Here is a 10,077-nt window from a genome sequence, read left to right on the forward strand (position 1 = left end):
GAGGGCACAATACACACAACTTGCATTTGTATAGCACCTTTAATGTATTCAAATTATCATCAGACAAAATTTAACCTCAAGCCACAGGTAGAGAAACTGGGATAGCTGACCAGAAGTTCAGACAAAGAGGTTTTATGGAATATGAGAGGTGGAGAGGTTAAGGGATGGAATTCCAGGGCTTAGGACCAGGACAGCTGAAGGCATTGGGGGGGTTAGGGGGCTGGGGTGCAGGGGTATGGGGGATGGAGAAGGAAATCAAGAATGCATAAGAGGCTAGAATTAGAGGATTGCAGAGATCTCAGAGGATTGTCGGGCAGGGGGAAGTTACAGATGATATTACAGAGATGGAAATGGGCAGTCTTGGTGATGGAGAGGATATGTTGTGGGAAGCTCATCTTGGGGACAAGTGAAGTATCAATGTTGTGAATATCTGGCTGAGCCCCAGACAGCGGCCAGAGAGTGGATGGAGTCAGTGGCTCGGGAATGGAGTTTGGGGCGGTGTTATGACACAGCATTTGGTAAGGGCTGAGTTGTTTAAATCCTAGAGGGAAACTTGAACAACTGTCATAACCTATATTTTCAATTGGTATGTTTGAGATGCAGCTCTGAATTCACGAATAAGACCACCAAGCCTCAAGATATTTTTTATATAAAACTAAATTAAACATTTAGTAATTTAACAACAAATTAAACACATACACATGTCTGCAAATTACTACCATAATAACTTAAAAACAAATCCCCAAATTAATCACTCCCAGGTAAATCTTCACCAAGGCAACAGTAACACATAGACTTTAAACAGATACCAGGCAAAGCACATTTGACTTTACAAATTCAAAATGAGGTTCCTTACAATTTGGTTCCTTTGCAGACACAGTTGTAGGCTTACAGGCTGGTTAGATCTTACATGCCTCTGACTTACACACACAAACTGCTTTCTGTTTATATATCTTTTCCTTTGAATGTAAATTTTCCTTTGTATCACCAGGCTTTTAACGTTACGGCTCCTAACAATAATATCCTCTAATTCCACCGATTTTATTAAGCTGAAAAAAATAAACACATTGCTTGGCATCTCCAAGCTAGGTGCAAGATTTTGCTTCCACTCCTGAATGCTTTATTCAACAAATGCAAATTTACACTTTACCTTCTATCCTCCTTATGTTTATCTAATTAACATCTCAAAACTACTATACATCAAAGCACCCAGACTAGCTGGTTTTAATCCAATGAAGACAAACACAGACACACACATAGATCCCACTAGAACTCTATTTTAAAAATAATTTCCAGTAACATTATAGACATTAATACCTCTTCATGATGGGCAGGAACCAAAAACAATGGCTTTGGTCTTCCCAAAATTTAGTTTGAGGAAATTTCTGCTCACCCAGTACTGGATGTTGGACAGGCAGCATGACATAGCAAAGACAGTGCAGGGGTCAACAAGAGGTTTGTGCTCAGACATGCAGAAAGAGTGACACACATGTGTACCCATTTTGAGTGTCACAAGCAAACACAGAGAGATAAAAAACACAAGGAAAGCATACCAAAGGCACAAAGAGACAGAACGACACAGAGAGGCTTGGAACACTTTTTGCCGCTATTATTGAACAAGGAGTTAACACAGTCATACCAAACTTCTCTCTGTTACACCATTTTATTTTAAAATAAGTGGGTTCATGCATTGGCTTTACATGATAGGATTGAGGGAGCACCTGGTGCTTGAATAGTAAAGTGCATGGTTTGAAACCTAATCCCATTTTGCTTGATTCACTTTCATCTGGGATTTCTGCAGGTCCCTCTCTCCCAGTGAAAGCTGCTTATTAGAGAACGTAATCCCTCTTGTCATTGCTGTCATAGGGCTACGGTGCACCTGTCCATCACTGCAACTCTATCTTACTGTGGGGCAGGGTTTGCAGTTGTTGACGTTACAGTAAAAACTCTTAATACACACATATTAAATTCTTCTCCCAAATCGCAATGAAAGCTTGAATCAAAGAATGTTACAGAACAGAAAGTGGCCATTTGGCCCATCATGCATTTGCCGGCTCTTTGCAAGTGCCTTCTGAATGCCCAAGTCCTCTGCTCATTTCCTATGGCCCTGCAAATGTCTCCTTTCCAAATATCTATCCAATTCCCTTTCGAAAGTTATTATTGAATCTGCTTCCACCACCTTTTCAAGCAGTGCATTCTAGACAAGAACAACTCACTACATGAAAGAATTTCTCCTCATTTTTTCCCCTGGCTCTTTTGCCAATTATCTTAAATTTGTGAGCTCTGGTTATCAGCTCTCCTGCCAGTGGAAGCAGTTTCTTCTTGTTTACTATATCAAAAGCCCTCAAAATTTTGGGTACCTCTGTTAAATCTCTCCTAGTCTTCTCTGCTCTGAGGAGAACAACCCCATCTTCTCCGGCCCTTCCAAAGCTGAGGTCCCTGGTACCATTCTCATAAAGCTCCTCTGAACCCTCTTCAGGTCCTTGACATGCTACCTAAAGAGTGACACCCGCAATTGGGGCACAATACACCAGTGATTTGTAAAGCTTCGTTCCTTGGGCTTTCAGTGTCTTTAGAGGTAGTACCTTCAAGATTTCAGCAGAAGAGGAGGAATAATGAGGGGTTAGTGAGTAAACCCATGACATACGTTTCTGTTGAGAAGGCAATTTTCAGTTAAGTACTTTTGTGCATCTGAATGTAAAATATCCACAGAATTCTCCTCATAGTAGTTAAGGCAGCAACCCTACGTAAGCAGCATAAATGGTCTTCTTAACACCATATCTCTGGGTTATCCACCAAGGTTAAGGCATCAACCATTGGAGGTGGCAGGTTGAGAGAGCAGCTAATGAAGCATATAGTATTCCAGGCTTTATTAATAGGGGCATAGAGTACAAGAGCAAGAAGGTTATGTTAAATGTGTATAAAACACTGGCTTGGCCTCAACTGGAGCACTGAGTCCAATTCTGGTCACCACACTTTAGTGAAGATGTGAAGGCATTAGAAAGGTTGCAGAAAAGATTCACGAGGATGGTTCCAGGAATGAGGAACTTCAAGTTACATAGATAGATTGGAGAAGTTGGGACTGTTTTCCTTGCAGAAGAGAAGGCTGAGAGGAGATTTGATAGAGGTATTCAAAACCATGAGGGATCTGGACAGAGTAGATAGAGAAAAACTGTTCCCATTGGTGGAAGGATCAAGAAGGAGGGGGCACAGATTTAAGGTAATTGACAAAAGAAGCAATGGAGACATGAGAAGAAAAGTCATGTAGCGAGTGGTTAGGATCTGGAATGCACTGCCTAAGAGTGTGGTGGAGGCAGGTTCAATTGAGGCATTCAAGACAGAATTGGTTTATTATCTGAAAAGGAAGAATGTGCAGGGTTACAGAGAGAAGGTGAGAGAAAGGCACTAGGTGCATTGCTCATTTGGAGAGCAGATACAGACACAGTGAGCTGAATGGCCTCCTCCTGTGCTGTAACAATTCTATGATTCTGAGATCAGAGAAAGCCCTCAAAGATTCGAGGTGCCAATGTTCACTGTCAAATGGCATTGCTTTTTGTGTTGGATTTCTACACACTTAAAATGTTCACAATATGAAATACATACCTGAAGTACCAAAGACTTGACTCTACACTGTATGTACCAGCTGTGGCTCAGTGCTAGCACTCTTGCCTCTAAGCCACAAGGTTGTGGTCTTCAGCGGATTCCAGAGACTTGAGCATGAAATTTTGGCTGACACACCCAATGTCATGCTGTTGGAGAGCTGCACTGTTGGAGGTGCCACCTTTTGGATGAAATGTAAAACCGAAGTCCTGTCTGCTCTCTCAGTTGGATGTAAAATATCCACGGCGCTGTTTGAAGAAATCAACATCACTAAAGGAGGAATTTTCTGTGCCCGCTGGAGTCGGGCATGTTTAGTGGTGTGAGCGGACAATATGGCGAGAAGGCCAAACATCAGTTTCACAACATCATGAAACCAGTTTACAATTGTCCGCTCGGCCTGTCAATAGTCAATGGTGGGCCGCATTTCCCGCATTGGGTTTCGGGAATGACATTGTAATACATCTGCATATCATTATAAGCCCAGCCCACCGGAATCATCCCCACACTGGATCGTCCGGGCGATCACGCCACCGTGATTCATAACAGCATGTATAAGGCATGCACTTGGCGGGCTGCACTTTGAGGGGAACTCAGAGGTGAGCACATAGTAAGGTTGTGCAACGCTCACCAGGGTTGCCTATTGGACTTCCAGGTGGAGGCGACTTTGGGTACAAAGGCTGCACTGCAGTCGAGGTGACTTGGGGGAGAGGCAGGGGCTGCACTGCGGTTGATGGTAGTGCACAACACATGCTGGCGGGGCGGGGAGGGAAGCGGCCACGCATTAGGGAAACCTTGTGTAAAGTGACTATTCCTCCACAGCTGAGACAGTTCAGGCGCAGCCATATTGACATGTGTGGAGTCGGGCCTCTAGCTTATCAGCCCAGTCAAGCAAAGCAGAAGCATGAAAGTGCCACCAAATGCTCCAGAGCTTTTCACCCCTCGGGTACAGACTGCAAACTAATAAATATTTTAATGGACTGCAAAACAGTTGGATGACTGGGCACATTGTACAATCTCCTTCTTAAAGCTAGCCGAGGAGCAGTCATTGGTGGAGGCACTCACAGTCCCTTGCAATGTCATCATTCTGGTTTGGACCAGTCTTCCCCATGGCTCAAGCTAACAGCACAGCCTTGCAGTGCAGGTTAGGAGAGTGCCTGCACTCGAGCTGGGAGCACAGCATGCAGTCCAATGGGCAAAGCTGCCGCTAATCAGTCAGGTGGAGTGGGGCAGAGGTGGTAGGGTTTCAGGCAGCCATGCAGCGCACTAAACTCTGACCATCCAAATGGTGGCCAGCACTCTGCGAACCCACCCGTATCTCTCTTTCATCCAGCTGGAGTACATCAGGAGCATGGAGCCTGGTGACCTAGCTGTATGCCTCGTGGTGTACAGAGAGCGGAGACGAAGGGGAAGAGAATGACACAGGCGCATGGCTCGGGAGAGGGAGGAGCAGCACCCCCAGGAAGAAGGGACGGATGGGGTTCCCGCACACGCCGCTGAAGAGCCACAGTGAGCTGTTGCTGGTCGGTGCCTAGCTAGACCCAGGGTCTATAGACGCCGCCTTTCATTCCTGCAGGTGACCGAGAACCAGTGTCACCGAAGACTGTGCATGTCTAGGGAACTGGTCAGTCATGTCTGCCAGCTACTGCAGGATTTGGCGCCACGGGGACATGGAGGGCATCCACTGCCAGTGGCTGTGCATGTGACCGCAGCGCTCAATTTCTATGCCAGTGGCTCCTTTCAGGGCTCCACAGGTGGCCTCTGTGGGATATCACAAGCCTCCACCCACAAATGCATCCATGAGGTCATGGATGCCACATTTGCGAGGGCACACAACTTTGTGCATTTTGCCTGGGACTAGGAAAGCCAGGATGTAAGAGCACTGGGATTTGTCCAGATCTCGGGTTTCCCACAGGTGCAGGGTGCGATCGACTGCATTCACGTAGCACTCAGATCTCCGTGGCAACAAGCAGTCAACTATGTCAACCGCAAGAGCTTCCACCTGCTGAGTGTTCAGCTGGTGTGCAACCACCACGAATGCATCTTGCAGGTGTGCACACAATTTCCAGGGAGTGTCCACAAGATCCCTGACTTCTTCCAGGGTCCACAGAGGCTGCAGGGATGGTTCCTCAGAGGCCGTGGCTGATGACACCTGTGCGGCGGCCTCAGACTGCAGCAGAGCGACGCTATAATGAGGCTTATGCTGCAGCTCGCAACTTGGTGGAGCAGACCATCGGGATGCTGAAAATGAGGTTCCAGTGCCTGGACCGGTCTGGTGGAGCCCAGCAATACAGTCCGCAGAGGGTGTCACACATCATTGTTGTCTGCTGCGCCCTTTACAACCTGGCTCTGCAACGGGGAGAAGAGCTGGCTGAGGAGGAGATGGAGGAGCTGGAGGTCTCCTCCAATGAGGAGGATGTTGATAGGATGAGGGTGAGGAGGTTCTCGAAGGCAACAATGAAAGCGATGAGGCCCTCGCACTGGCCAGACGAGGCAGGCATGTTGGGAGGCCCTCATAGTGGCTAGATTTGTGGAGGATGATACAGACATGCAGCGAGAAGATGCCATAGACCCTCACATCGCATCTGTGGATGTTTGCGTCCAGTCTGGCTATGGCAGCGCACATACCCTCTGTGGTAAGGCTCCTGTCATAGAGATGCAATGGAGGCCCTAATAGTTGCTCAATTGCAGGAGGATGATGATGACATGCAGGGGGAACACACCATAGATCTTCACATAGCCTCTGAGAATGTCTGACTCCTGTCTGGCTGAGGGCAGCTCGCTTGTGCTCTGTGATCAGGTCATATCATAGACATGCAGCCATGAAACTTTAAAAGCACCTGATTCTTTGTCAGCCTTCAGCACCTGAGCCCTTCAGGAGCACAGAGTCACTGGCCACAGATGCTGAAGAGATGGGGGCCAGCCCCACCTCAAAGTTGCTGAGAGCACACGGAGAGAATGATGGAACTCTGTCACGCCTGCCCACGACATTCTGGCAGCAATGACCAGCACCGCTGAGGTGCAGGCATCAGTAATATGTCCAGTGAGTGTGAGGCCGGACCATCACTTTGGTCTGAAGGCTGCACAAAACACAGGGAAGAGATCCTGGACGAACACACCTGCCCTTATCTTGTGCAGGAACCAAGGTTTCACATCTGAGTGACATGAACGTTGCTCATCAGAACAAGGAGCCAGAGCCAGGGAGATATTCTCGGAGTTTATTTACAATAGTGAACATTATGTACAAGTGATAAACACTCGAGCTGAGGTGGAGACAGCCTGCTGACTGGTCTGTGATAACCTCGGGATTCCTCTGGAGGACCGAGACCTGGAGGGCTCTGGCCTACTTTCGGGGTCCTGCTGTGTGGTTGTGGCACCCTCCTTGGCCTGTGGAGCTGGAGCTGCTATGGCCATAGGAAGAGGGGACTCAGATGGGCCGGACACTTCCGGAGTCAGCTGGGTGGATGGCCCCGCGGTGTCGAGCTGCTGATCCTCCTCCCTATGGGCGTCCAACGGCCCCTGGCTGACTCCTTGAGGAGAAGGGGAAGCTGAGACATGACCTGGTCCAGAGGCTCATCATCTGACTCAAACTCAGCAAAGTTCTGGTCTCCAGCAGTCCTCTGAGTGCCGGAGACCTGGGAAGTCCCTGCCACCTCCTGCTGTGGATCAGACAGTGTGATGTGCTCACCAGATTGTGATCCTGAGGCTAATCTAAAGCTAGGTCCCACCATGGTGTGTGTCTCTGCGCAGGTGGAGGGTGTGGGTGAGCGCTGTGACAGGACTTCAGGGAGGGTGCTTTCAGATTCCTCTTCGGAGCTTGATTGGAGGCCCTGGGTCGTGGACTCCAGCTGTTTCCCAGATGTGCCTGTGAAAGCGAGGAGAGATAATTAGTGCATGGCAGGGGACTGCGAAACAGAGGAAATGACTCACAGCATGGTTGTCTGATGGATGTTGCACTGCTGGATCCTCACTTGGTAGAGCACCACCGACCTCACCGTCAGCACAGGAATGGTCCAGATCCTCATCGGCCAGCTGGATGGCTCTGTTTTCAAAGTCAGTGAGGACCTTGATGTCAGGCATTCCTCCACCAGTCTGTGATCTGTCCCTCTTGTTTGGTGCAAGCTTGTCCTGTATGAATGCAGTTGGGGAGAGTGTAAGTGGGTTGCCTGCCAGGCCAGATGATAAGTATGCCTGGCATGTGTGGGTGGTGAGTGGTCCCTTGGACGGGATGAGGACAATGAAGGTGTGTGTGAGAGAGTGAATGGTGATGTTGCTTGAGCTGGCAGTGAGTGAGGGCCCTGTGGGTGTGTGATGGGCTTGTGAATGTATGAGTTGAGAGTGATGAGAAGAGTGATTTACCCTGGTGGAACAGAGAAGATCATTCATCCTCTTTCTGTCCTCTTTTGCAGGGTGTTGGCATTGACCATCGCTGCTACCATCTCCCAAGCCGGATTTGGTGACATTGCTGCCCACCCTGTGGCCAGATCGGGGATGGAGGACATCACAACGGACCCCTCACAGTATCCAAAAGGCGCTTGAAGGATGCGTCACTAAACAGAGGGGCTGAAGCCTTCTTGCCTTTCGGGGTGGTATCTCCTGTGTAGCAGTCCTGGGCTGGAAGCTCTAAGAGGTGTGCACGTGGCTGCGCTTTAAATATGGTGCCCGGCGTGATGAAGCAACGAGGTGATGGCGCGGTGGGCAAACGGCAGCCTGCCCACCATCAAAATGGTCTGTTTCCCAGGAATGCATTATTAATGAGGTGGGATCGGGATGATAAGGCACGAAAACCCACCATTGCGGACGGTGGGAAAAGTAGTCTATTCCCCCCCTAGCGCACTCTGGGTAGAATGGTCCCAGGTTTGCACTGTCATTATCTGGTCATTTATCACATTGTTGTTTGTGGGACATTGCTGTTTGCAAATTGGCTGCTGCGTCTCATACATTACAACAGTGAATACACTTCAAAAACTACTTTACTGGCTGTAAAGGAATATCCTGAGGGCATGAAAAGCACTATATAAAGGCAAACCCTTTGTTATTTACCAAAGAGTGTCTCCAGCACCCTGCCCTGACTGAAAGGATTATTACTGGGCATCTCAAGTCACCATGACCAAACATGACTTGTTCACTTGTTGGATCATTAATCCCATTGAATTGCCGGTGACATATTCACTGGTTGGATCACTACATCTTTTCCACTGCACAGGAATCAAAGGAATGACTCAGACACAACTAAGAAGCAGAAAGGTCCCTGTGTTTCATGAATGTGTGCAATGGGGGTGGGGGTGGGGTGGGGGGTGGGGTGGGGGGGGTGGGGCCGTGGTGAGGGGGAACTGGAATTAAGTTCAGTCAGAGCTATTTCTCCCCCTACCTTACCCCAGTGAAAGGCTTGTTCTTAGTTTGACTGCATTCCCCTGGTGTTCGTCAACACTGTGCCTGGAACCAGCAGGTACGGGTATAACCTCAGCGCCTCGTGGCTCAACAAACCTAGAGTTTATGTCTGAAAATCTACAATAGCAGCTGAGTTAATGAGGCTTTTGATAAAATCCAAAAGGTCACATGATGCAGGAACGAAGCCAAGTCCTCTCCTTTCAGGAAAGAGGGCAGAACAGTAGCGCCACTTTTAACCCCTTCCTGCCCAGTTTGGTGCTTCAGCCATGCACCTCGTCATTCTGGTTCGACCCCTATCTGGAGCAGACTGCATTTGGTGATGCCGCAACAATAAAAATAGTCTATTCCCCCCCCTAGCGCACTTAGGGTAGAATGGCCCCAGCTTTGCACTGTCATTATCTGGTCATTTATCACATTGTTGTTTGTGGGACATTGCTGTTTGCAAATTGGCTGCTGCGAATCATACATTACAACAATAAATACAGGGCCAAACTACTCAACCTCTCCTCATAAGAAAACCCCTCCATACCCAGGATCAACCTAGTGAACCTTCTCTGGACTGCCTTCAATGCCAGTATATCTTTCCTTGGGTAAGGGGACCAAAACTGTTCACAGTATTCTAGGTGTGGTCTAACTAGTGCCTTGTATAGTTTTAGCAAGACTTCCCTATTTTTATATTCCATTCCCTTTGAAATAAAGGCCAACATTCCATTTGCCTTCCCTATTACCTGCTGAACTTGTATGCAAGCTTTTTGGGATTCATGCACGAGGACTCCCAAATCCCTCTGTGCTGCAGCTTTCTGCAGTCTTTCTCCATTTAAATAATATTCAGCTCCTCTATTCTTCCTGCCAAAATACATAACCTCACATTTTCCCACATTATATTCCATCTGCCACATTTTTGCCCACTCACTCAATCTGTCTATATCCATCTGTGGACTCTTTGTGTCTTCCTCACCACCTACCTTCCCATCTGTTTTTGTGTCATCCACAAACTTGGTGATAGTACATTCACTTCCCTCATCTAAGTCATTAATATATATACTATATATATATGTATTCTCCTGCTCCTAATTCAGGTGTTTGTAT

General features: G+C 47.9%; 1 protein-coding gene across 1 annotated transcript in view; it reads right to left on the reverse strand.

The window, feature by feature from the left end:
* Positions 1-9,034, reverse strand: part of LOC144693320 (C-type lectin domain family 18 member A-like) — a 75,747-nt gene extending 66,713 nt beyond the window's left edge. Inside the window, exon 1 of the mRNA XM_078563114.1 lies at positions 8,969-9,034. The gene's annotated coding sequence lies outside the window, so the exon portion shown is untranslated. The remainder of the gene's footprint in view (positions 1-8,968) is intronic.
* Positions 9,035-10,077: the final 1,043 nt, after the last annotated feature.

This window comes from Cetorhinus maximus, chromosome 18 (assembly GCF_964194155.1).
Source record: "Cetorhinus maximus chromosome 18, sCetMax3.hap1.1, whole genome shotgun sequence".
Lineage (NCBI taxonomy): Eukaryota > Metazoa > Chordata > Chondrichthyes > Lamniformes > Cetorhinidae > Cetorhinus > Cetorhinus maximus.